We start from the raw sequence: 27,189 nt of genomic DNA on the forward strand, positions 1-27,189 counted from the left end.
GGTCTAAATTATTCTGGGGTCCTCTCCAGGTCTCAGAGCAACCCAGGAGCACTTTAAAGTGGCGTTATACCTGTCTCCCCTCGGGCTACAAGTTCTGTGCTGCACCTCTTCCCCCTCTCTCTGCCTACATGAGAGGTGAAAGTGCACTTTATGCAGCCATGCCCATAATGCTTCCAGGTGTACTTGTTTGGTTCTGTGACCCTTGTAGTGAGGAGTGGACCATGCATGTAGTTTGGACCTCTCACTGAGCTACTGTGTTGGCAGGGCTGCTTCTATCTGCCCTTTCCCCTGCAGCACTGATGTTGTGTTGAGAGAGGCTTGTAGCAGCAGCACCACAGATGTTTCACCCACTCTGGTGACTGATTGTTTTTCAAGTGGCTTCTTAGAGCAGCTGTTCCCATGTGGGTGCCCTCATTGCCTCTTCTAACAGCATCTCCACACAAATACCCAGCTGCACGGCAGCAGTATAACTAGAGAGAAAAATCCAGTGCAGCGATGGGGCCATCTTTCCGCTCTGTGACACTCCGACTGCGTTAGCTAGGTCAGTTTTTTTAGCTTTTCCTACATGACTTTCATATCCACCAGCGGCCCAAACAGCAGTTGCTCCGTTCCTCCTCTGTAGAAATAGGGATGCTACTTCCCTACATAAAAGTGTGAGGATAAAGATATTAAAGATTGTGAGGTGCTTTGCTACTACAGTGACAGGGGTCATAAGCATCTAGCTAGATAAAAATGACTTGCCCACAAGCTACCCTTGATGTTTGTGCAGCACTGGATAAAGATTTCAGATTTATTCACGCTTAGCCCTATGCACAAGCATCCCCTTTCTCAGTAGTGGCCAGGTGCTGGAAAAAAGGTAGAAAGAGGAATATTCCAAGTGAGTATATGGACTCCATCACTGCAGTGTCTGAGCACCTCACAATCCTTAATGCAGGCATCATCACACTTTTAGATCGGGAAGTGTCTGTAAAAATACAAACAACCAGAAGGAACAGAGTGATTTGCCCAAGTTCATAGAGGAAGTCTGTGGTAGAGAAGGGAAGAGAACGGAAGAGAACCCAGGCCTCTATAATTCCAGGAGTACCAATGCCTTAACCACAAGACCCTCCTTTCTCTTCAGGCCAGTTGGACCCAAATTTCCAAAAGTGTCCTCCATTGGGAATCTCAATGTTTGGGTGCCCAACCATAGATATACAGACCCAGATCTTCAAAAGCTCTCAGTACCCAATGTGTAAAATGGAGGCAGTCAGTCTCACAGAGGTGTTGTGGGAATTAATTTATTCATTTTTGTAGAGTATCTTGATAGTCTTGGATGGACGCACAATTGAAATACTAAGTATTATTTCTGCTACCGTACACTTGGGAGGAGAACATCACACAGAAAGGCTTTCCTGCGAGTGGTGCTGACCATCTTCCATGGTCTATGTTGGCTGGTGCTTGGGATTTATTTCACTTTCTAACCACTGCCAAGCCAGTTCACTAGGGACTTCTGTTGGCGCTGATGACTCTATATTCACCCACCACTATTGTTCTGGCCTCTTTGCTCCTTTTCTTGCTTTTATGGCTGTCTAGGAGGGGCGATAATTACCACTTGACTGCACTGAGCATATAATGAAAGTGCTGATTCTCCTGTTGTAACTTCCCCTTCTCTTCACATGGACTTCACAGATTACGTGCTTCCCTGCTAACCATCTCCCACCCTCTGCCTGTCCTGACAGAGCAAACAAGAAGGTTAAAGATTGTTTTTGTGAGAACATTTTTTGCCTGTGTTTTTAATACTAAGGATGAGCACTGCAAGGTGACCCACAAGCTACCCTGCCCACCTGAAGAGCTGAGCATACTCTTGACATCAAATGTTTAGATTTTGGTTCAACAAACCAAAAGCAAATATTTTGCTTCGGAAATATTGCAATGTTTCGTTTCAATCCACCGTTCAACATTTCTGCACTGAAATTTTTTGCAACTTTTTGCTCTGTGAAAATTTTGATATTTTAACCTTTGTCCCAATTTAGGGTGAAATATCAGAATTTCCCACTACGCTGTGCCAAAAAATGAGAGAGAAAACACTTTCCTTTTGATTTACTTAGAGTTATTTGTTGATAGTTTATAAAATGGCCCAAATGTTTTGTCCAATAATATAGCTTCAAGGAATTAAGCAAAGCTGAGCATAATTTTTAAATGAATTTGTGGTGTTTGCTTTAGTAAATTTCACTTCAGTTGGAGTATTTTTCCTCTTTTTTATTCCTCTCTGATTATTAGGTATTTGTGGTGGACATTCTGCTGCAGGGCTCAGATTCAGGAAAGCACTTAAGCATATGTTTAAGTCTCATCTATTTTAATGAGACATAAGTACATACTTTCCTGATTTGGGGATCTGGATGGGAATGAATCTTCCTCTGGAGTACAAATCAAGTCTCTCACCACTCATCCTACAGCCAGATTAGTACTTGTGCTAGACCTTGTCTAATATGCAATGTGTGTGAATCATTTCCCCAAACCTCTCATCTTCTCTGCAGCCGAATGCAGGCCTGTAACACCAGCTGCACACAGCCCTCATAGCCCAGGTGTAGTTTCTGCAGTCAAGAGCCACGGCTAATTTCAGGCTACTAAATGTTAATTCTCAAATCCATTGTCTATAGTAAACAGCCCTGTCCCCCCATTAGCTCTTTAAACCATGTACAAGTAGTTTATTGCTGTCTGAAGTAAACTGTGGCTCTAGATACAGGGCCAGTTTCTGATCTTTGTTACTTTGGTGTAAATCAAGAGGAACTATTGATTCCAGTGGAATCACTCCATTTTATATCCGTTTGCATGATTGGAATCTGGCCCATTGTCTTTCATGCTGTTTTTCCTGCAGTTTTGTAAAAGCAAAATTGGGTAAAGCTGAATTTGCGGTGGGGGACGGAATTCTATTAAATCTTCATACAGGTAAATATCCAGTGTGCTCTGTATTTCTATGAAAACAGGCTAAGAATTTGGTTACAAAGGCTTAATAAAGACCATGATAGCACTCAAGGTAATAGCACTTGATTGCTACACCACAGTGGTAGCAGTGACTTTCTGGACTTAACCGTTCTAAGCGATGAAGATGCAGCATGAAGCAGGTGTCTCAAGGATGTGAAAGAGGTAATGTGAAACAAAGAACTGGCTTTGGAGTGCTTATGAGATTGCATGAACTGTTGCTTTTGCTTCTTAAGAGATAGCACTAGAAAAGGTCTTCTATGGAAATTTGCCAAACTATTGCGCTCTACCCGGGGTAGCCGTGTTAGTCTGTATCCACAAAAACAACAAGGAGTCCAGTGGCACCTTAAAGACTACCAGATTCTACCTTTTATCAGCTGGTACTGCTGTGAGTGTGGAAGTTATCATAAATGGAAAAGTAACTTAGACAGGATAGAACTGGAGCTAACAGTTGCAAGATGTGGTTTGTTAGTTCATTTTTTAGTGTTAGTTCCCTCCTCGAGCTGTCACCTCTGCAGCTGCTTTTCCCTCTACTAGATGGGTCTGATTGAGAATGCTTTCTAGTTGTTACCCAAATGAACTTATGGGTACTGACATTTATCCACATATACTGGCCGCTTTTTAAACCAGTCCAGTTGCTTCTGAAACTCAATGATATTACCCACAGTAAAAAATCTGCAGTGTTTCCTGTCCTAGGTTTATAGGAGCATAGGCAATATCATAAACCACTGCAACTGTGCTTTTATTTTACTTTAGAGATAGGTTCAAGCAGGAGAAAACCCTGATCAGCTCAGTCGGTACAAACCTCTGCTTGGCCTTGTCTATGCTTACAATCAGCAGCAGTGGAGCTACATCAATGATGGCTCAAGTGAGGCTATTTCCAAGTGCCTTTATGTCCAGGTAGAAATGATTCTGTGATGCAAATTTGCTGTGTCAAAGGTAGGTGGTACTATAAATGAATTAGTACAATGAGAACTTCCTATTTTAGGGGGTTACTGACACTGGGCTCTCTCTCCAGTCCTCACTTCTATAATTAAAAATTGGTTTTGCTTCTTACTTTGATCTTTATTTAAATAAGGTTTTGGTGTAGTCACATGACAGCTTTTTTTTTTGTCGTGCTGCATAAAAGTCGTTTTCCAGCGTTACTGAGATTCATTCATTTGCTTTTACACATTTCAGGTGTTTCCATAAAGTCTTGGAATATTCACATTAAGGATGATGGCCTGGAGGAAAACCATGAAGTGTTAAAAATAATACTGAGCATGCCTTAAAATGCTGTTCTGGAGCAGAAGAATGAACTGACTGTAGAAATTATAGATTCAAGGGCAGGTAAGATTGATTTTAAATACGACTTTGGACAGTGCCTTTTTTGAAGCTAAGGGTCTGGTCCTGCAAGGTGATAACTGTTCCTTCCAAGGTAGATAGCATCCCTGCTCTCAATATATGCTCTCAGCACCTTGTGGAATGCTTCAAAGCATAATTGACGGATGGCTGCAGTGAAGAACTCATGTGATGTCAGTCACCTGAATCGTACACTATACACATAGGGACAAATCGCATCCCAACCAGCACTGCCAGGGGAGCAGGGATTCTTGCAAATGTGTCCTCTGCTTCAGGGCTCTTGCCAGAAAGGACACACACTAGGTCACATTTTGCTGATGCTTTGTAAAAGAGCAGCCTGCTCCTTAGCTGGCATGCTGCTGACTGCAGCATTCCCACTAGCCTGCTGGGTAGTCAGACTCGTAACTAGTAGATCATATCCCTGTATGAGCCCAGGTAGAAGCCTGCTCACTATCCAAGCATTGTGTTAAGCAGCAGGGCAGGACCTCTGCTTGGTGCTAGTGTGGGGAGTGCAGGTGAGTGGCAAGTCCCGTTCCCAACCCTGGCACACAAGTGCAGCAAAGGTCATGCCTTTTACTTACCTAAGACTCTGAAATACACAGTGCAGTTTCAAGAGTTGGCTGAATGTAGGAGAAGTCTAGTTAAGACTAGCAGAATTTGACAAGCCCACACCAGAACTTGATGCAAGAAATGATGCTGTTATTTTTTGGTTTCTTTGAAAGTGGAACTAAAAACCAGCTCCTACTTCATCAGAAAATGGTTTCTGAGGGGCACTAGCACTTGAAAGCAGAGCATTATCAGCACTTCTTCTTCTTAGCGTTTGTGCAACCTGCCGCGGGTGTCACATGACTAGGATTCATCACCAAATTTGGTCCTCTGGTTGGATCCTTAGCTTTCCTGACCTGGGGAAGGTGCTGATGGGGAGTGCAACATGAACGCTGATCCAGGCTCTCCATCAGCACTTAAACTACCTGATCCAACTCTAGAGACCTATCAAACTCTTTGCCATGGGAGATCATACTATAGAGTCTTGCTAGATTAACGTACATGGAACATAGAGCACCTGGAAGGAAAAAACAGGGAGTCATAGTAGCACCAGGAAATTCTTGGAATCCTGGCTTTGAGGATTAATTTTATATTAAACCAAAATGTTTTTTAAAATTGCAGGGGTGAATGGAAAATATATTCTATAGTCTTTTCTTTTTTCCTCCTTTTACATAACTGAAACACAGACCAAAGTGACTGCTCTTACCTAACCTTAAACCAGCTGTATCCCATGCCTAGAGTAACTTCCTTTCCTCCTTCCGTCTTACATTCTCCCAGGTGTTGGTTTCAATAGTGGAGTTTCTTGAAGGCTGCTGATCCAGATGGTCCACAGGATAAAGATCGCATATAATTAAGTCAAGAAGGAGCAGCCACGGTGCACCGCAAACATGAATGCGGCTCTGAGTGGAATGTTTTTTCTGAACCACCATCTTTTCTTTTTTTCTGAAAGTTGGAAAGCTATCGAGATCAGGACACCCTTTTCTTTAGCTAGCTTTAGTGCCCATCTTAGAGAGTTCTACCAGTGACATTAAGAAAGCAGCACACACTATATTTGGGGGGTTAAATGCATAAAATTATCTGTGCCATCCAGTATTTAGTGTAAGAGCGAATGTGAGGCTTATTACGAATCTGCAACGAAACACATTTCCTGCTGCCATAGACAAGGTTGTATGCTGACCCAAATGTGGGTCAAGAGTGACACCCTGTGGTCAAGTTATTCTTTTTAACTTCTCCAGGATTACTCTCCACCCCTCCCCCCAGCTTTTTGTTTTGGGTGAACATTTATAAAAAGCAGAGCCTGATAGCCCAATGGATGACTGAATAGCTTCACGCTATGCTTGTGCTCCTCAGTCCTGACCCATAACAACCCTCCTCGACTTTTCTGGAGCTGAGACTGTCACCTGAGCTGATGCTGCAGGATCCCTCCGCTCCATGGTTATATGGATCCAAACTCACAAGAAACTAAAACAAGGGGATAACAGGGCTTCAGGGTCCTCACAAAGGTTGACAGGTCCCTTGCTTTCCTCCCAACAGTTTAACACTCCCCAGTCCTCAAAGCCTAGCATGGTAACCACTAGCTTAGACTGGATTTTTTTCTAATGACAGGTCTACATTAGAAACTTTTGCTGCTATAGTGATGTCGGTTAGGGGTGTGATTTTTTTTATGACATTTTTATTCTGGCAAAAGCCCTATACCAGCAAAAAAGTGCTTTTGCCAGTATAGCTTATTTCATCCAGGAAGTGTGAAGGCAAAGCACATTTTTGCTAGGTAGAAGCTTTCTCTACACTATGAGGGTTTCCTGGGCTAGCTATACTTTTCTAGTGTAGGCTATTCTTCAGCCTGTCCTTGTGAGTTTAAATATTAGCTAGGAAGGGTTCTCTCTAGAGCAGGCCTGCACAACATGTGGCCCTGCGTGGGCTCACTGTGCGGCCCGCGGGGGGTGAGTAGGCAAGTGGCGGGTGAGGGAGGGGGGGCTGAAGAGGCGGGCGGGCAGTGGCGGGGGCTGAGTAGGTGCCACTGCCCCCCCGCCCGCTCGCCTCCTCAGCCCCCCACCCCTCCAGCTCAGAAAGCGGGGAGGGGAGAACAACGGCGTGGTGGCAAAGCAGGGAAAAAAACAAAACAAAAAACCCTACAGGGCGGCCGGAGCCAGGGGGACTCCCTGTGCTGCAGAGTGCGCGCCTGGTCTAGTGGGGGGGCAGGGGAGGGAGCGAGAATGGGGGAGGCTAAAGTTTCAGCGGGGCGCTCGCCATGTGGCCCCTCCTGCCGGGAGGGCTCTGCGCCGCTCCGGTCGGCAGGGAGGGAAGGATGCGGGCTGCCCTGCTGAGTTTGCTGCAGGATGCTCCCTTCCTCTGCGCCGCCGCCCCCTACAGGCCGGCCAGAGCAGCAAACAAACAAACAAAAAAAAAGCGGCCGTGCCACCCTAGGATTGGGCAGAATGCCGCTCCGTAGAATCTCCTGCCCCAAGCACGAGCTTGCTCGGCTGGTGCCTGGAGCCGGCCCTGGGCAAACCCTTGTGGGGGAGGGATAGCTCAGTGGTTTGAGCATTGGCCCACTAAACCCAAGGTTATGAGCTCAGTCCTTGAGGAGGGCCGTTTGGGGATTTAGCTGGGGATTGGTCCTGCTTTGAGCAGGGGGTTGGACTAGATGACCTTCCAAACCTGCTATTCTACATTTTACTTCCAGGTGCTCAACTGATCTCTGCATGTTCTGACTTGTGTCGTTCCACTATTTGTCCATATATTTTGGTGTAGAACTCTAAGTGGCTACACGTAATATGTTTGGATATGTATCATTGCCTTACATTCAACAGTCACATTCAGCTAAATTGTGGCCCATTATGGAGATTGTGTCTGTACTTTGTTAATAATAGAACCACTATAAAGTTTCATCCTCTTCCAAGGTATTGGAATTGCCAATTCTCAGACAACCTCTCTGTTCAGATGGGCTGAGCAGAATCAGCATCCTTTGTTAAAAAAGGGCTGCAAAGTAATTAATGACATGGGTAGAGAACTGCCCTATCTGACTTCTGCTTTTCACTATGGCCTTGAATGGATTTCATGACCAACCTCACAAAAATACAGAAAATCTGGGGGACTTGATTTAGGAGCTGCAAAAACAATGGAGTAGATTCCCAGCTGAAGTAAATTAACATAGCTCTGTTGACTTGAATGGAGCTATGTGCATTTACACCAGTGGAAGATCTGACCCAGTGTTTGTAGAAGTGCTGTCATTGCATTTTTACAGAAATCAAGTGTCCAGCGTTATGGTCCTTCAACAGGAACAAATGTTATTAAATAATAGATTTTCTTCAGCCTCTTACACTAAATGAGGGCAAAAAAGTAAAGAGGAAACACTGTGATCCTATTAAGAACAGTTCAGATTCCTGCTGATGCTGCAAAAGGGTAGGTGTAAAATTATTAAGATCGTTCCCTTCACAGGTGAGTTAACTATATAGAAAAGTTGTAATAGGAAAAAGAAATAAAAGGAAATTATGTTGTTGAAACAGTACAGTGAAAATGTAAGTTAGAGATGGAAGAAATCTATTGGGTCCCATCCAGTTAATTGCCTGCCACGGTAGGATTTTTACCTCCAGTACTTTATGACAAAGCCAAGGAAATGAAACAAGGTTTCTTTTAATACTGAATGATGATGATACTCGGTGCATACATAGTTCATGCTCCCAAGGCACTTTTCGAAAGGAAGTTAAGTATTATTATCCCCACTTTGCAGATGGGTGAGTTGGGTCTGGTTAAGTTACCTGCCAAAGGTTGCACACAAGATTGGTAGAAAAGTCAGGACTAGAACGCAGCTCTCTTAATTCCCAGACCCCCTCTCTCACTACCTGACTACAGAGTTACCCAATTTATTATGTGTATTAGAGTAACACCTGGAGGCCCCAATTAAGACTGATGATTGATTGTTCTAAGTGCTGTCCAAATACAGAATAAAAGACAATCCCTGCCCCAAAGTGCTTACAATCGAAATAGATAAGACAAAGTGTCTGGGGGGGGGGAGGGAAACTGAGGCACAGGGAAGGGAAGTGGCTTGTGGTAGGGTCATACAGCATGTCAGTGACAGAGCTGGGAGTAAAACCCAGCTCTCTTGAATCTCAGCCCCTTGCCCTATCCACCATGACATGCTCTAGGAATGATTTTGGGGAAGTTCTATGGCTTGTGCTATGCAGGTCGGTCGGTCTAGATGATATAATGGTCCCTCTGATGGAATGGCCTTGGAATCTGTGAATACAAAGCTTAAAATGGCTGCTTATTAAAGAAAAAATCTTTAATATTTGGTCTTCTTATCCTTTTCCCTTTTTAAAAATTATTTATTATTATAGTCCCAAGGAAGACTCCCATCAAGGGCCAGAAAGCAATTTGTCTCATCATCTAACATCAGGGCAGCTGACAGCTGGCCCCTGCCTGTCTTATCTTTCCAACTCAATAGCAGACAAGACCTTCCTCAGAGAGACTTGGGGATGAGGAATGAACACAACATTTTGCAAAACAGCCCAAAGCAGGTAAAATTAGCTTTTAAAGAAAAATTCCTATGGAAAAATATATGTTCCCTGGGAGTCAAAGAATAATAATAATTCCAAACAAAACCTACCAACCAACCCACTCCACCCCACCCCACCCCACCCCGAGCTCCCAGAGTGTATTCTAAGTTACAATATACCATATGACCTTAACTATTGGGTAGCATTTCAAATTTTATAAAGACTAAATCTGCAACAACATGTTCTATGGACAATCTGCTGGCAGAAACCCATACTCTATAGCCCAGGGGTTCTCAAACTGGGGATCGGGACCCCTCAGGGGGTCGCGAGGGTTATTACATGGGGGGTCACGAGCTGTCAGCCTCCACCCCAAACCCCGCTTTGTCTCCAGCATTTATAAAGGTGTTAAATATATTTAAAAAGTGTTTTTAATGTATAAGGGGGGGTCGAACTCAGAGGCTTGCTGTGTGAAAGGGGTCACCAGTACAAAAGTCTGAGAACCCCTGCTATAGACTGACCTGGGGGAGAAACTGTCCATCAGGGGCATGATCCAAAGTCAAATGAAGACAGGGAAAGACTCCCAATGACTTCAGTAGATTTTAGATCAGGTCCCAAATGCCCAATGTGGATAAAAGATATTAAAGAGGATTGAAGTGTTATAATCAATAGACATCACCTTGTTTGGGACTTTAACCATGGCTTACTAGGCAGTGATGGGCTGCCTTACCTTACCTTAGATCTTAGCTCCTCCTGTGTCTCTGACACATCGGGCAGTCCAGTTCCTCCACGGATTACAGTCACTCGCTAGTTGTGGTTCTTCTTCCCAGGTGATGCCAGCACATTCAATATCCTCCGTCATTGTCTTCTAACAGGTTTGGTTTCTGGTTCAGATCTTTTTCTGAACTATCCAGACCTGCCAAGGCTGCAAAATTGGACTGGAAATCACAGGAATTCAGGATTTCTTGTGAGATTCCTTGCACTTTTGTTTGTCATTTTGACAGGATACCAGATGTGAGAAAACATTTATCAAAACGTTTTGGAATTTTTTTTGTTCATGTTTGGTTCTAAATGTGGGTGAAGATTCAGGAGTCTAATTTTGTGTCTTCCATTTCACTCAGAAGTAATTGTAAGATGACTGCATTAGAACGTGCTCAGTCATATGAAAGAGAGAGAGAGAGAGAGAGATGCGCAGAGACCTCCAGGTCAGTTTAGACCCAAAACTGTAGCTACTGCAACTCCAACATTAAAGAATTGTTCTAGTAAATAAGAATCAAAACATTAAAATGACTACAGACAAAAACCTTTTTCAGGTCACTATTAACATTAACTCTTTGCACTTCAGTCAGATGTGATGGTAAAAATAGATTAGACAACTCAGGGTTGGCTGTTTTTTTTTTTTTTTGTCTATAGTCATTTTAATGTTTTGATTTCTCAAGCACAATGTTTATAACCAGGGAACAAAGGAAATTAACATAAGAGGAAAAATGTAGCACAACGGAATTTTGCCTTCCCATAGGCTCTCGCCCAAGCAGAAGATTTATAGTCCTTCCCCATAGCTTCTCTTTAAGAAGAGTGGGAAACTTAGATTCATCTCTTGTTCCCCAAGGAACTCTGTCACCCGGAGGAGGAGGAGGAGGAGGAAATGTTTGATAATATGTGGCCTGATCTAAAACTCACTGAAGTCAATAGGATATTTCAATGGAACGTCAGTGGCCTTTGGGTCAGGCCCATATGGAGAAAAGTTTCATGGCAGAGAACCAGACAATGGGTGGGGTCGGCGGGGTGGGAGGCTGGGAAACGAAAGGTGAGGAGAAAAGGGGCAGGCAGTCACCAAGCAACCCGACCCACCAGAGTATTTTGGCGATCCCGGCCTGCTTGTAAATGATTAGGGTTTGGTTAGAGTCCGGAGCAGCTTTTCCCTGCCAGAATGTTCAGCATAAGCCCAGACCAAATGGAATTTTTAAACATCAGTGTTGTCACTTCTGTCAAATAATTAGCACTTGGTTACTAGGCTACTGTATACTCACACATGCTCAAGACAAAATGACAGGAGGCTGGCTTATCCAGGAGACCAAGGAAGCTTAGGCCATAATAATGGCACGTGGGGAGTGCTGCCAACTCTCATGATATTTGGTGTTTTCCTTAAAGCCCCTAGAGCCTGGAGTGACACATACACAAGAATCTCCGTTTTTTGTTTTTTTTAAAGGCAGTGTCTAGCCTTCATGACTGCAGAGAAAACCCTCAAGGTTCAAAAGCCAGAATGCAAATGAACCGAACTCTGGTGTATATTAGTTTTAGACTTTCATGAATTTGCGGGGAGGGGGGAAGGGAGAGGGCGTGTCTGACTCATGATTTTTTTAATTCTTGGGTTGGTGATTCTGCTGATAACACACTGAGTTCATAGACCTCTTCTTTGGCCTAATTAGAGGTTGACTCACTTGGTGTTTCTCCCTCTGCTGGACTTGCTATTGCTCACTGGCCCAGTGATACTGCTGTGTATTATTGTATAAACCACTCATCATCGGCGCAGGGGGTTGGACCAGCTGCCTCTGCCTGTCTCAGGGCTGCCCCTCTGCAGCCTGGGGTTTTACTAGGCTGGAGCTCCCCAACTCCCTCTGCCCTTCCCCAGCACTGTTCCACCTCAGGTACCCTCCTCAGCTTCCCAGGCAGCCAGGCCAGGGCCGGCTCCAGGGGTTTTGCTGCCCCAAGCAACCCCGAACCCCCCCAAAAAAGCCGCGATCGCGATCTGCAGCAATTCAGTGGGAGGTCCTTCATTCCGAGCAGGAGTGAGGGACCCTCTGCCAAATTGCCACCAAATAGCTGGACGTGCCGCCCCTCTCCAGAGTGGCCACCCCAAGCACCTGCTTGCTAAGCTGGTGTCTGGAGCCGGCCCTGAGCCAGGCCCTTCTCTCCTTAGAGAGCTAGAGAGAGTGTCTCCTCCTGAGCTCCTGGCTCACAGCCCTTTTATAGCTTGACTATGGCTTGACTGAGGCACGGTCTCAGCTGTGGCTACTTCCCCAATCAGCCTTTCCCAGCCACAGCCCCCACCAGGGCTGCTTTTAACCCCTTCAGGACTGGAGCGGGGTAATCACCCCACTACACGTCTATATAAAACTTCACTCAGATTAGAAGGGGGCAGTTTTTACAGGAGTTGGCTCATACACAGTATATAAAAATTTGCAGTCTCCTAAATATTGCTTTTTTCCCTAAGGGGTGACATCCAGGAAATGTCCTTCTGGGTGGAGTCCCCGGGATAAACATTGCTGCCTTCTGACTCCAGTTAGAAATGCAACCTGGGAGAGCGCTGAAAGAGCCTGCAGAAAATGGTAAGGAGGAAGGGGTCTTCCCATTGTTCTTCGTTTGTCCTTCCCGCTTAATCTGTTACTCCAGCTCAACTGCCTCTGTGGACATGGGCAAGTGCGAATAACACACCGTCAGCCTGTTTCTGGCTATTTGCTTAAGGGAAGACCTACTAAGAAACATACTTTATTAACCTGATATTTGTGTGCTTGAATTCATGAGACAGAGTTTGTAAAACTGAACCCCTAAGGCTGAGGGTAGGTCTATACTCACCGTCTGGGTCGACGCGGTGAGTTCGACTTCTCGGAGTTCGAACTATCGCGTCTAATCAAGACGTGATAGTTCGAACTCCCCGCGTGCTCCGGTCGACTCCGGAACTCCACCACTGCGAACGGCGGTGGCGGAGTCGACCTTGGAGCCGCGCAGTTCGACCCCGCCGCATCTGGACGGGTAAGTCAGTCGAACTAGGGTACTTCGAGTTCGCTGAACTTGCGTACCCTAGTTCGACCCCCCCCCCTTAGTGTAGACCAGGCCTGAGACTTTATGAAAATGATTTCAGGTCTGGAAAAATTGCCTTAACGTGAGAGGTTTAAGGTGCTTGATCTATTTAGACTATCAAAAAGCAGATCAGGAGGTAACTTGATTACAATGTACAAATACCTTCATGGGGAGAAAATATCAGGTACTAAAGGGCTCTTCAGTCTAGCAAAGAAAGGCATAACATGACCAATGTCTGGAATTAAAGCCAGACAAATTCAGATTAGAAATAAGGCAAATGTTTTAAACAATGAGACTAATAAACCATTTGGAACAAACTACCAGGGGAAGTGATGGATTCTCCATGTTATGAAGTCTTCAAATCAAGACCGGCTGCCTTTCTGGAAGATATGCCTTAGCCAAACACAAGTCATTGGGCTCAATGCGAGAGTAACTGAATGAAATTCTCTGGCCTGTATTATACTGGAGATCAGAGTAGATGGTCTAATGGCCTCTTCTAGACGATAAAAGAACCATAAGGGAGTTAGCTGCCCAAATCCCATTGAATTTAGTTCACTATCTCCCTTAAACTCCTTTGAAAGTTCCAGCCTAATAGTTTGTATCGGAAAGGACATCTGGTTTGCTTTGTGTTCTCTGCTTATTGAGTAGAACTACATACACCATTACCTACTGTTAGCAAACAGCATCAACTTGTAGCTGGTTTTCCCCTTTATTTGTTTAAAAACTAAAAATATCTCCTGAAAGAGCTATTAGTCACTCTGCCCACATATTAATAAAGTGCATAATGATGCCATGAGGCATCCAAAAACCTTTCAAAATGTTATAAGTTTTTTTTGGATAATTTTCTATAAAGCCAGTGAATCCAAGTGGAGCCATATGTGTATGTATTTAATCCAGAAATCCGGAATAGTCTAAGATCTAATCTAATATATAAATTAGAATAATATACAGTGTGATTTTTTTCCATCCTAATTTGCTCTGTCTTCATAGCATATTTTGTATGCATCATCTTAGATTTGTAGACCCAGTTCTTAGCTTAATTGCTTAGGGCTCCACTCAGTAATAATTCAGCCTGCCAGCTGTTGGCTTAAGGAAGTTTTACAGATCCACTATCTAAATTTAGTGGCAAAAATCCTGAGGATTATTGAGGAATTCTTAGGGCTTTTGGTTCTGTCCTCTCCTGTATTGTTCTTTTGTCCCAGTTGTCATATGTATATTGCAGTGATGCAATGGAGAATGGCTTTAGGGGGACTCTATGGAGCATTTAATAATAATATTTTGTGTTCATCGAGTGCTTTCCTTTCCAAGTTCTCAGAGCTTTATAAAGGTGGGTACTTGATATCCTCATTTTACTGATGGGCAGTTCTAGGAGGCTGGGCATGGGCTTGAACTGTGTAGTCCAGATCCAGATGTTCCCCAGGCTGGGAGATGTTTGGATCTGGGATTCCAGTGTGGGGCCCATTTTTAGAAATTCTGCCCTTAAAAGAGGCCAGATCTACTATAGTTCTCTTGAGCAAGGAGAGGCAGGGTCCTGGGAAGGTGTAGTTAGTGGTGGTTTGAAATAGTTTTTCCATAGGCCCTAACTTGTGGCATCTGAAAAGTAGGTCATGGGAGAAGTCTCAGACAGTAAGCTGGTAAGAGGTGAATGAATTCAGTCCCTTCCTTCTGGTCCATTTCCTTTCCTTCCTCCTCCCACCATACTATCAGACCCTCCATTAAAGCTGTAAGTGATTTCTTCCAAGGCATGGCTCTGAAGGCATTCCAGTTGTTCCCCCTATGTAATTAATATGCTGTTCCTATGGATGTCAATTGGCAGAGGAGATCAAGGGTTGCGGAATGGAGCTTGCGCAGAGTGGGACCAGAATATCTATGCATTTTATTTTGTGGGCCCTTTAAGTGATCAGAACATACCAATTTGCAGGCTTTGAAGAGCCTTTTACAGGTCACCTTTCAGCAGGGTTCCAGTGGTTTACTGTGGATGCTATGGTCTACCTCCTAGTCACTGCAACTCAAGACTGCGGTATGTATCTTGAGTTGGAGTTAACCTCCCTTACTGGGGTAAAAATCACTTAATTCCCCTTGCATGAGAATGAAGGTTTTTCAGTCCATGGAAGGAGGAGAGTTTATTTACATATCTCAATATGCTCTGCTCTGCAGCTTGGCATCATGTAAAAAGAAAAGCCAAGTGTGAAAAAAAAAGCTGGATGACTTCTTGTTGGATCAGCTAGGTAGGTGCAAAGCATATTCTAAAAACTGAGGCATGTTTTTAATGGATATTTTTAAAATGTGGGAATTAAACACTTCCCGAGGGGCAACTTGATGGGTTGACTGTATGAATTAGGAATGAGCAGCTTTGGATAAGATGAGAATTGACCCCAACATCTGTTGATCTCCTTTGTGGTGTTCACTGACCGCTCAGTGCTTAAAGTGCTTGAAAAAGATCTGCTAAAACTACAGTGGCCAGGTTCTTTTTTTGTCCCATGATCGCGCAGTGTACCAGCACAGAGTGATTTTTGTTTCCCCATTTCACACTCGGGAGATTTTGCATCTAAAAGACTAATCTTAAAGGAGATCAGACAGACTCATCAATTAGAGTGAGCTGTAAAGATGCCACAAGGGGATTGGGAGGAATTTCGCTGGAAGCCTACGACTGGCATAATCAATCCACTGCTGGTCTCTTCACAGGTTGTGGGGTAAGGTGCATCATAGTGGTAGGGACAGGAGGGCATATGTCAGGAATGGGAGAAAAATATTACTGGAAGGAGAGTGTATATTTTTACAGGATCTTGAGATAATATTGTTGCAGGCCAGTAATCCCCCTTTTAATAGACTTTGTAGTCTAGCTTCTTTGAGGTCTTTGGTTTTTTGCCTGCCCAATATCCAACTTGACATCCAGTTCCAACAATAAAACCCCGAGCTTTTGGTCTATTGTTTCCATGCTTGCTGACAACCTCTGGGCAATTTAAGAAGGGAGCAGGGAATGGGATAGTCACACTTGTTAATATTCTTCCCTTCTAGCAAGATGTAGGGCTGACCTTGAAATGCTGGCTTTGGATAATAGTTGTGAAAACGGTTCCACTAAGCTGAAACAAAATCCGCAAGCGAAGGTTGCGTGTTTCCTGGAAAGACCTAGAAACAAACATAGGTCTTAAACTTTGTATTTCCGCAGTGAACATTTTGTCCTGTTTACAGTATCTCAGCAGAATACTAGGGTTTTTGTCTTGTTCATATGTTTTTCATAAGGGAAAATATCCATGCAGTTGTAAAATTTTATTAGATTCAAACAGGAAAGAGAGAGGATGTGGTTTTAAAAAATGCTGTTCACTTTCTGCCTTTTTTGCATAGTTTTTTTTTAAAACTCCTTTGAAGTTCTTTTAAAAAAAGTCAGGTAAATTAAAGAGGGGGAAGTGATTGCTCATAATTGCTTTGTGGGTAAATTAAGACAATGTGGGCTAAATTTAAAGAAAAAAAATACCGGCAAGGCATATTGGCTGGGATGTAAACTCAACATATGAAGAGAAGGAAAAACTTGCCTTATTTTCAAAGCTTTTCTACTTAGAAACAGGGATGCTGATGGGAAGGGCTGAGGTCCACAAGTAATAATAAAAGCATTCCCACTCCTCTGCCTTCTTCCTTCTTAAAAGTGAGAGCTGCAAAGTGAATGAGAAAATTATGTTAAATTCAGATGACAATCTGGGTTGTGGGAAAGCATCGTTAAGCAAATGTTAAGTAGCCAGTTTTATTGTTTGTCAGTTTTTCCCTCCTTGGTTCCCTGAAGCTTTCCCAGAATGAACATGAGAGATACCATGGGTTATGTAGATTGCACTGAGCATTCTGATACACCTCTACCTCGATATAACGCGACCCGATATAACGCGAATTCGGATATAACGCGGTAAAGCAGCGCTCGGGGGTGGAGGGTGGGACTGTGCACTCTGGTGGATCAAAGCAAGTTCGATTCAACACAGTTTCACCTATAACGCGGTAAGATTTTTTGGCTCCCAAGGACAGCGTTTTATTGAGGTAGAGGTGTATTTGTGATTCTTCTGGGGCATGTTCAGTGAACCAGGAAGTTCTAGAAGGGTTTTACAGACGGAAAAAAGCATTTAAAAAAAATGACTTTTCTTTCTGCTGACTGTCCCTCACCTTTTGGGTAATGGGGATATTAACAAAGAAATTAGTGCTTAGCTTAGTTTTCATTTTGCTTTGCATTTCATCTTTGATAAATTAATCATGTAGACCTGAATAATTAGTCTCATCATTATTACTTATTTACTTTTGGTAGCACCTGCAAGGCACTAAAGAGTCCTGTGGCACCTTATAGATTAACAGATGTATTGGAGCATGAGCTTTCGTGGATGAATACCCACTTCGTCAGTGGGTATTCACCCACGAAAGCTTATGCTCCAATACATCTGTTAGTCTATAAGGTGCCACAGGACTCTTGTTGCTTTTTACAAATCCAGACTAACACGGCTACCCCTCTGATAGTTGCAATGCACTAGGCACTTTCCGGACATAAAAGAAATAGTCCTTGCCCTAATGAGCTTACAAGCTAATGCCTGATCCTGCAAACCCATATGCACATGCTTGTATCTTTACATATGCGTGTGGTTCCGTTAAATTCATTGCATAAAGTTGAACACGTGATTGGGGGCCTAAAAGACAAATGAACAATTTGGTCAAGGTGGTAATAGGTCATAGTAATATAAAATCTGAGTAACGCAATGTGTGCAAACGAGCACTATAGTTGTAGGGATAGACAGAAATAGTCAGATCTTGGAGATGTTTTTGAGGAAAAAGTGACAGGATTTGAATATGACTTGGCTAGGTGGGGTAAGGGAAAGGGTGGTATAAAAAACGGACCCCCGGGTTACAGGCCTGGATGACGGGGATGATGGTGTAGCTGTCAACAATGATGAAGAATGGGAAGACGTGTAGTGCTTGGGAGTAAGGATAAGATGGGTATGTTTTGTCCATGTTAAGATGGACAACCCCATGCTCCGGGTGTCCCTAACCCTCTGCCAGAAGCTAGGACTGGATTTATCACTTGATAAATTGCCTTGTTCTTTTCATTCCCTCTGAAGCATCTGGCACTGGCCACTTATTGTATATTTATATAATACCTTTATATATATTTATTGAAGAAAATGTCTTAATTGCCTTCTGCTATATTTAAATTTGGAGATAAGCAGTAAATCTATATTGTAAGTCTTTTTGCTGGTATATTCTCTCCCTGAGTGACATGGTAGTTGTAGTTCAAATATATTTATCAGCTCCTGCACCAATTTAAATGTTTATTTTTCTATCATTGAATAACATAGGGGGGATCTAAATTCCTCTAGTTCAGTGGTTCTAAAACTTTTTTTTCCGCGGACCACTTGAAAATTGCTGAGGGTCTCAGTGGACCACTTAATGATCTTTTCAAATGTTGTTTGTACCGTTAGCTAACTATTGTAACACACTTTGGATAAAAGCGCTATATAAAAAAACTTAATAATTATTAACTTTTTTTTGTTCTACAAATAAAAACACACAACTCATATTTTAATATCAATAGTCTTATCTTTCTATTCCCCCCAAGGTCACCACCTCACCTTACATGTGCGTCTTCTCCAGGGTCCAGGCACCTAATTAGAAGAGCCATGCCTGTGCAGCTCCATTAATTAGGTGGGTGGCCTTTCATTCTCTTGTGTGAGGCCACCCAGGTGTGCACCTTAGAGGGAACTATCCGTGGACCACCTGAATGGAGCTCGCAGACCACTGATGGTCCACAGACCACAGTTTGAGAACCTCTAGACTAGTTTTTCCATTTAATAAAATTGTACATGTATAAATATTTAAGTAAGGGTAGAATCAGGCAAACTGGTGTATGAAACCATGGCTGCTGCTGTGCTGATAGTGGCTTTAGGAACCAGTCACAAGAGCTTATTTCAGTTCTATTTTCTTCTCTACCAGCCTTCCCCACCCCCGCCCTTCCCCCCGCAAGTTTACTTTCCAATAAACCTGTGGGTTTATAAAGTTCTCTGTTTAGACTTCTTCACAGAAAGTGAGTGAATTAAAATCAAATGAAAAAGTTAATATGAATTCAGATGTCTCCTAGAGTCATGGAGAGTGTTTTAATGAAATTAAGAATTGAGGCTCAGCTCCTAATTATTATTGAACTGGGAAGTTTGCCAAGCCACTTGGACCCTTCCTCTGACATTTGAGTTTGACTCTGAATACACTGGTCTTTGATGGACTGGTTTTATTTGTCCTTCTCAACCTGCCAAGGCTCAAATGTGGCCCATGACTGTTCACAAAGACCTAACAAGAGAGAGACACAAGACATGTATGGGGGAAAACTATACAATTCTGTGGGATTTGTCTCTTTGGCATATATACATTTCCATAACCCCCATTTCATTATGCTTTATATCTGATGTAAATATACTTCAACAATAAAAGTGAAGGCACCAGATTTGCATGGAATATGGGTAATTTGAGGATTAAAATGAGCGATGTCTCCAAATAAAGAGCATTTTGAGTGGTGTTCCTGGTTAATGCAGCTGAAAGTTAAAGTCAAACAATAAAGGGGCGGGGGGGGGAGCTACACTAGTCTGTTTTTCTGCAGATGTGCCATTGTTGCTTCCACCCGTGCAAGTTCACCAGTGGTTGCACCAGCATTGACGGGCTTGTGGGCATTTTAATCACCATCTTGTTTACCCCTGCTTAGAGCAGGTGTAGATGATATGGTGGTTAAAATGCCAGTGCCTGGTCTACACTAGTATTCTCACCATTACTACCACTGTTGGGAAAAATACTAAGTTAAGAGATTTTTAATTTTCCTCAGGCCAGTGGGTAGGAAATCTCCGTTTTCACCAAGACCATGCTGTTTGGGAATTGGTTTTGGCCTGCTGTAGAAAGACTGGGAGTAACAGATTCCTCCTTACCTTCCTTTCTCATGGGATAGCAGAAACTTCCTTCTCATGTCCTGCTCAACCCAACCAGAGGAGAAGGTGAGAATCCTCTTGGACTGTATCGTTTTATCCTGATCCAGTAGATGATAATTGCTGCATCCCAAGAGGATTAGCAGGATGGGGAGGAAAGATTTCTCTAAGGCTGTGCCTATGCTAGGCTTTGTTCCCGAACATTTCCCACCATCATTACCACGTGTTCAGTTCCACCAGGGGTAGCAATGGTGGGAGGGGCTAGTGAAGATAAGGCTCCAGGAAGCTGTTAGTGGTTAAATGCCATATCATCTAATTCCCTTCTTAAAATCTATCTTTGCCATCATCTCTGAAAATCACTGCCATGTGATGCTGGTGAGACTGGTTGTACCCTGTGACTATTGAAAGGACTGTGATTCCCTGCTGCTACCTGGTCCTCCCAGCCCAACGTATCCGTTTATTCATCTGTTGCGCAATGTCTAACGCCAGGATTGAGATGTCTGGGGCAGGGCCTGCCTTTGTGTTATTTCTTTGTACAGTGCCTAGTACAATGGTGCTGTGATCCTTGTTCAGTATCCCAAGATGTCAGCACAATAGAAATAACAAAGAATATTGGGCTTGTTTATTGCACATGCACTGTGTGGTATGCAGCTCCAAAATGTCTACTCACATTAGATATCATAGTCACATCTTAGGAGCCTTCACACGCTGTCAAGTCAAAACTCAGTTATTTAAAAAGCTTCTAAATATGGGTCTATAGATCACAGTAGCTTCATTAGTACAGTAAACTCACGTATAAAAATTTGTATAAATACTGTATGTTTCAGCAAGCCAGGCCATCTGCTGTACACAGCACACACTTTCAAAGCTGGTTGGCCGGAGGTACAGTATGTGTTTACAGAAAACCATAGCAGTTCTAAAGAAGCCAGTTAGGTTTATCATGTCAATTTTCATAGAACTCAAAGGCGGGGGAGCTGAGCTTTCTTCAAACTGACATCAAAAGGACAAACAGACCCATTTTGATCTCTTTAGAAAGATATGCTAAGTCATGCTCATTGGAGGAATAAACTATTTGTCATGGCAAGCACCTCGTGATTTTTTTGAGCTTTCAAGCAATAGAGTTACGGAACACAACATCCATTGATAGAGGATAACATAAGAACAAGTCTCTTGCATTTGTTTTTCTTTCGATGTACGGATGCAAGGGTTCTATAAATACTGCCCAGTGAGAGTCATTGTGAAAAAGTCGTATAGAGAAAAGGCTTCGTTTCAAAATGATACAGAGGCCAAGATCCAAAATTAATTTCTTTTCTTCAAAATGAAATGACAATGGGATTAGAAATGTTATGTTTTGGGTATATGAGCTATATTGGTCTAATCAGCCATTCAAAATATGCTGCCTTCATATAGCTCCTTAGCAATACAAATAATCAAACTGAAAGCATGTGTCTACGTGCCAAACATGTTTACAGTATCTCATAAACATCCATCTTACTACGACTGTGTAGCTTATAATGCACCGAGGGTTATTTAACTTGCAAAGTACCATTACGCTGCGTGCATGCAATAAAACAGAATAGAAGTTTAGATTGAGCAGTGAGGATAGTTGTATGTTGAATTTTCAAGAGATGAGTCAAGTAGTCCTGTTTAGAGATCAACTGGCTCAATGAATGTACAAAGCCACTATCACTATTTATGAAGCATATATTTTAATGTAGAGATTAAGGTGGAATTTTGTTACAAGTACAGAAGAGTCCAAGCCCCATAAAGTTGGAGCGCACCAAGTTTAAGGGGGAGTGGGTGATCTGATTGGAAGTGTTAGATTGGCCCACAACAGAGGGATCAGCCATGATTTGTTCTCTGATGAATCCTCTGGCAATGTAACATAAAATGTTTCCTAAACAGCCAGTCAGGTCTCAAGAGTTTTTCTGGATTTCGTTCAGGTTTCTTAGTTGCTGATTCCTACTGATGGAACGCGACAAGTTCAGTGTGGGCTAGTGGATAGGACGCTGGACTAGCATCTGGAGACCTAGCTTCTATTCACAGCTCTGTCACTGATGTGTTTCACCTCTCTGTGGTTTTGTTTCCCCTCCCATCTTTTGTTTGCTTATATTGTAAAGATCTTCAAGGCAGAGACTGTCTCTTACTAGCACAATGATCGCAGTGGAATCTTTTAGGAATTACTGCAGTACAAATACATTAAAATCATGTCAATGACACGTACACAGAGCTTGCTCGATGCTAGTATCTCTTTTGTAAATATTCCTGATAAAGGACCTGACTCTTGGTCAGAACTGCAGGACTAGAGCTGCAATATTTACATTTTGAATGTAAATAGTGGTTATTACATTGACTCTAAAAGGTTGGAAGGCATTCTCTCTTTGGCCTTTGTTGTCTGAGGCGTGGGTCCCATGGTCACTTAGCCAGTGTGCATTGCCCCAAAGAAATGTCATGGCTCTGGAAGTTTGCCAGTAAACAGCCATTTTGGATTGGTAAGTAACTTTACTTTGGTTGTCTTCTCAGATTGCACATTACTCATTTACAAAGGAATGTAAAGATGCATGTCATATGTTTTCAGTGCTCGAACAATCTTTAAGGTACAGAAGCATGTGGATCTGGCTTTTTATTTCTTTCTATCCTGTATTTTTCAAAGTAGCGCTACAAGTTTCATACCTAATCCATTGACTACTAAGAGTACAGTTGTTTGTATTTTTACCACAGATCATTTTTTACTGTTGGAAAAATTAATACAACAGAAGGACTTTTCATCAAGTCCTTATTTATATTGTATGGTGGGACAGATTGTAAACTGAAGAACTTTATCTGTAGTGGCTGTTTTAAACATGTTCTGAACATCCCAGAGGGTACCAACACTGTAAATAATGAAGGGCATAATGAATGCTGGGCCACATCGGCAGCTGATGTAAACTGGTGTCGTTTCACTGAAGTCAGTGGAGCTGTGCAAACATACATCAGCTGAGGATCTTGTACATCATCTCTAATCCTACTTCAAACTTTGTACTGAGCCTTCTAAGTCAAAGCAAAAGTGCTATAGGATCACCAGCACTGTGTGTGGGAATGTTTTGTTTCTCTGTGAGCAGACCTGCTGTACTTTATAAAAAAAAAAGTGCCTTAATTTTTTTTTATCAATACATTGTCCGGAAATAGATATATTTAAAGTTTTGGTAAGTATTTTGGCTCCATTTTTATATGACAGATTTTCCTTTTCATTGATTTTTTTCCCACTCACATACAGTCATTGAAAGTCTTTGAAAATGCAAGTATCAGAGGGGTAGCCGTGTTAGCCTGGATCTGTAAAAGCAGCAAAGAGTCCTGTGGCACCTTATAGACTAACAGATGTTTTGCAGCATGAGCTTTTGTGGGTGAATACCCACTTCGTCGGATGCAAAAATGGTTTGAAAATGCAAACCATCTAATTTTGTAAATAGAACATACTGTGGATGTTATTGGTTGTGAGTTTCCTAACTGTAGTTTCTCTTTTGCAGGACTTCTGGAAAAAGGTGAGGAGGACAGGTGGGTCTGGAGTAATGGATGGCCAGTGACCTTTCATAACTTTTAGGAAGGAAAACCATCACCAAACCAGACAGCTCAACTGAGATGTGTTCTTGTACAAAAATAAAAATAAAAAAGGAAAAATGGGTGACAAGACAGTGCAATCAGGATTACAAAGAGACATATGTTTGTTCTCTTCCTTTGCTAACTGACCTTGCCGCTCAGAACCCAAAGTTTTCAAATATCCCAGTATCTGCTTTGGAAAAAGGGGGATGTGATGGAGGTGGCACATGGTCAGCAAAGTCATTGTAATCTAGAAAGAAAAGCTGTTGGCCGAATTATATTAAATACCATGTTAATAGAGGAAAGTATTCTAGCAAGTATTCTAAATCCATCTCTAGTTTCCTTCTGGAGAGCTAAATCCATTTAAACCTTGCCAGAGCTGATAAAAAACAATGGACAAGCTGAGAAGTGCCCAGGTTTTTAATTCACTGGGGGATTTCATGCATTTCCCCATTGATTTGCCTGACAGCTCACAGTGGTCTCTCTTTAAACGTTTACCTTTAGCATTTGGAAGTAATTAGTGGTACCACGTTATTAGAGGCAGCTGGGCGCAGGTCAGTAGTATGGGCAGTGGCTCAACAACCAGTGCTGTAATAGTAAAAAAAAGAAAAAGAAGTGAGTAAACACCTAAACTAAACTCCGCAGTCCCCAAAGGAGAAGTGGGTAAACTTAATTTGCCCTCGACTTCTCTAGTGTCTGCAGTTACCCAGATCCACTGGTCTAAGTCCCCATGATAAGGGGTGGGTGCTGAGAACCTAGTACCCAGTTGTGCTGGTGCCTGCTGCCTTGGGAAAGAAAGGATTTCGTCACCCTCTGCTCTTGTAACCATCACCTGTGCAAGATCCAGTTACTCAGATATGGCACAGGGCTCTAGAATTTTGCTCTTCAAGGTCCTGATCCTGCACCATTGAAGTTAATGAGAGTTTTGCCATTGAAGTCAACAAGGGCATTAGGCCCCAGTGTGAAGAGTGTGGGGTCTCATGCATAGCATCAAATGGAACAGTATCCCATTATCAGGACAGGAGTCAATAAAGATTTAGAAAATCTGGTGTAGCAGAGTAGGCCCTAAGCTCGTGCAGAGCTGCAATATGCCTTCACTTAGGTTTCTGTGTTCCTCTTAGGCCCACAATTAAATGCTCAGTGGAAACAGTTATTACTCATCCATATTTGCTTCCTCATATGAAAGACAGGAAACTCCTAATCAGGAAAATACAGCACAACAGCTTATTGCAGTGGTGGGCGCATTCCCTCTGAAGCACCTGGCACTACTGTTCCCTTTAATCATTAATGAGTAGTATTCAGGTTCCCGATGATTTAAAACTATGATCCACAGAGACCCTGGCAGTATCTTTGCTGGAATAACATTGATCCTCTAATTTTAAGACTTTAAATTCAAAACACATGGCTCTGCCACTTCTAACTCTCAAAACAAGTCTTGGAGTTCAGTGATTATCACTAGAGTACAAACCACAGCTACTCGGTAACTCTTAGCAAACCAAAACCATAGAATTTAAATTGTGGTTCTGGTTAGAAAAGTGACTATTTTAATAATTGCTCCATTTTACTCAAGAGATCTGCTCCCTCTGCATGCTGCAAATATCTCTGCTGATTTTATTGACTGAAATAAGATTTTACTGCTTTTCACTCCTCTTAGTACTGCAAATGCCAGGCAACTGGGAGAGTGAGCCAGATTCTTTACAGGCTCACACACCCACAGAATTGTTAACTAGGTTCCAACTGCAGAACATTTATTACTGATGATGTGAGAGCCAGGACAAACACACTTTGACTTTCGAATCCCAGGGAGAGTTTACAGGGTGAATGGCAGTTAAACAAAACTAATTTGTTTTCTACTTGTGAATTGGTCTTATTTTGAAACGGAATCGTGTAAAGGCAATAGAGATGGAACCATGCAATGTTATTTTTACGGGGTAACTTTTCAGATTATATTCATTCTTTAGATCTTATCAGGAATCGGATGTCTGAACAAAGGAAAGCATAGAAAGAAACTGCCTGAAATGTGGGGTGGAGAGAAGATGAAAATTGAAAATATAAGGATGTAAGAGCCTCAAATGTTATGTTTTCTGCTTAGTTTTAAAATGGTTTGCTAAGAGATTTCACTCTTTTTGCATCGCCCTGATATGGATTTCTTCCATCTATCTTTGGGGTTGAGCTTGGGCATTTATTAGTTAATGTTAAACCAGACATCCTTTCCCCCTTGCTTAAGACTCTTCTACATGTGTTTACTACTTCACAAAATTAGATTCTGGTTTCAAAGCTTATTGCTTAAAGTCACTGCCTTAAATGTTATACATGCATTTTGTGTCTACAAATATGTCTCTTATTACAATATTGTGAATGTTAGCTCTGATATGTATATGTACTGTATATGCAAAATAAATAAAATGTTGGTAGGATGAGAGCAAATTCATTATAAACATTTTTAGGTGTCTCAGTTTACTATAAATAACAAGTCTCAGTATATTTAATTGATATTTAAATATATGTGCATATTAATTAACCGGTTGGAATTTTGTAGTACTTGAGCAGTTGATGTCCAAAATGTGACATTTGGTTTTAAGAGATGACTGTTTAGCATGTATGCAGAATGTTTTGGTCTTCTTGGTATGTATCTTACAAGCAAGTAAAAGTAAGCCCAGTGCATTTCTAAATGTCAAATGTGCTGAACTACTTTTCCCTTGTGGTGTTTGAGGAAATATTTGTAATAGTTTGTGATGTGGAAATATTCTTAGGATGGTCAAGGATCTCCAGGGAAATTTCAGTCCTGTCCTATACTAGATACCAGGGTGTTTCCCAAGGACTTAGTGCAATATATATAACCCTTCTAAATTAATGATGCCCAGAAAAATCCCATGAAAGATTTCAACAAGGTGTCATGTCTCAGGTTGCTTTTAATAAACACTTCGACATCATGGTTTGCCATGATGCAATCTGTTTGCCAGAAGCTGGGAATGGGCAACGGGATGGATCACTTGATGATTACCTGTTCTGTTCATATCCTCTGAAGACCCTGGCATTGGCCACTGTCAGAATACCGTATACTGGGCTAGATGGACCTTTGGTCTGACCCAGTATGGCTGTTCTTATGTTCTATGTTCTTATATAAAGAACAAACAGATTTTCTGGATACATGCAGAATTGCTGGTGGTCTACATGTAAACCAAAGAAAACTTTCAGTGTCTTGTCCTGTGAACTTGTCTTCTATCTATCTAAGTACTAATATGTTCTCCAATGCCATAGTGTCTGAAGTGTTCTCTGATCTAACCTGGGATGGATCCTCTGAGGGCTGTTTCTTATTTGGATGTTCCAAGGACATGATCAGGAACAAAAGGTGAGATCTTGCTCCCTTTGAAGTCAATAGCAAAACTCATAACACTTCAATGGTGCAGGTACACAAAGGATATCTTGCCAGGGTCTGACACAAGGCATATTTGTTTGGAGCAGAGTAGTCATGCTGAGACCATCATTTCTTTTCAGCATCTGGCTGGAATATGGTGTGTAGTAAGAAAGAGAGGGGACTG

The 27,189-nt window shown here is 42.3% G+C and overlaps 1 pseudogene; it reads left to right on the forward strand.

The window, feature by feature from the left end:
- LOC120371026 overlaps window positions 1-23,896 on the forward strand; it is a 38,031-nt pseudogene extending 14,135 nt beyond the window's left edge.
- Window positions 23,897-27,189: the final 3,293 nt, after the last annotated feature.

Source organism: Mauremys reevesii, linkage group 8, assembly GCF_016161935.1.
Source record: "Mauremys reevesii isolate NIE-2019 linkage group 8, ASM1616193v1, whole genome shotgun sequence".
In the NCBI taxonomy this organism is placed as follows: domain Eukaryota; kingdom Metazoa; phylum Chordata; order Testudines; family Geoemydidae; genus Mauremys; species Mauremys reevesii.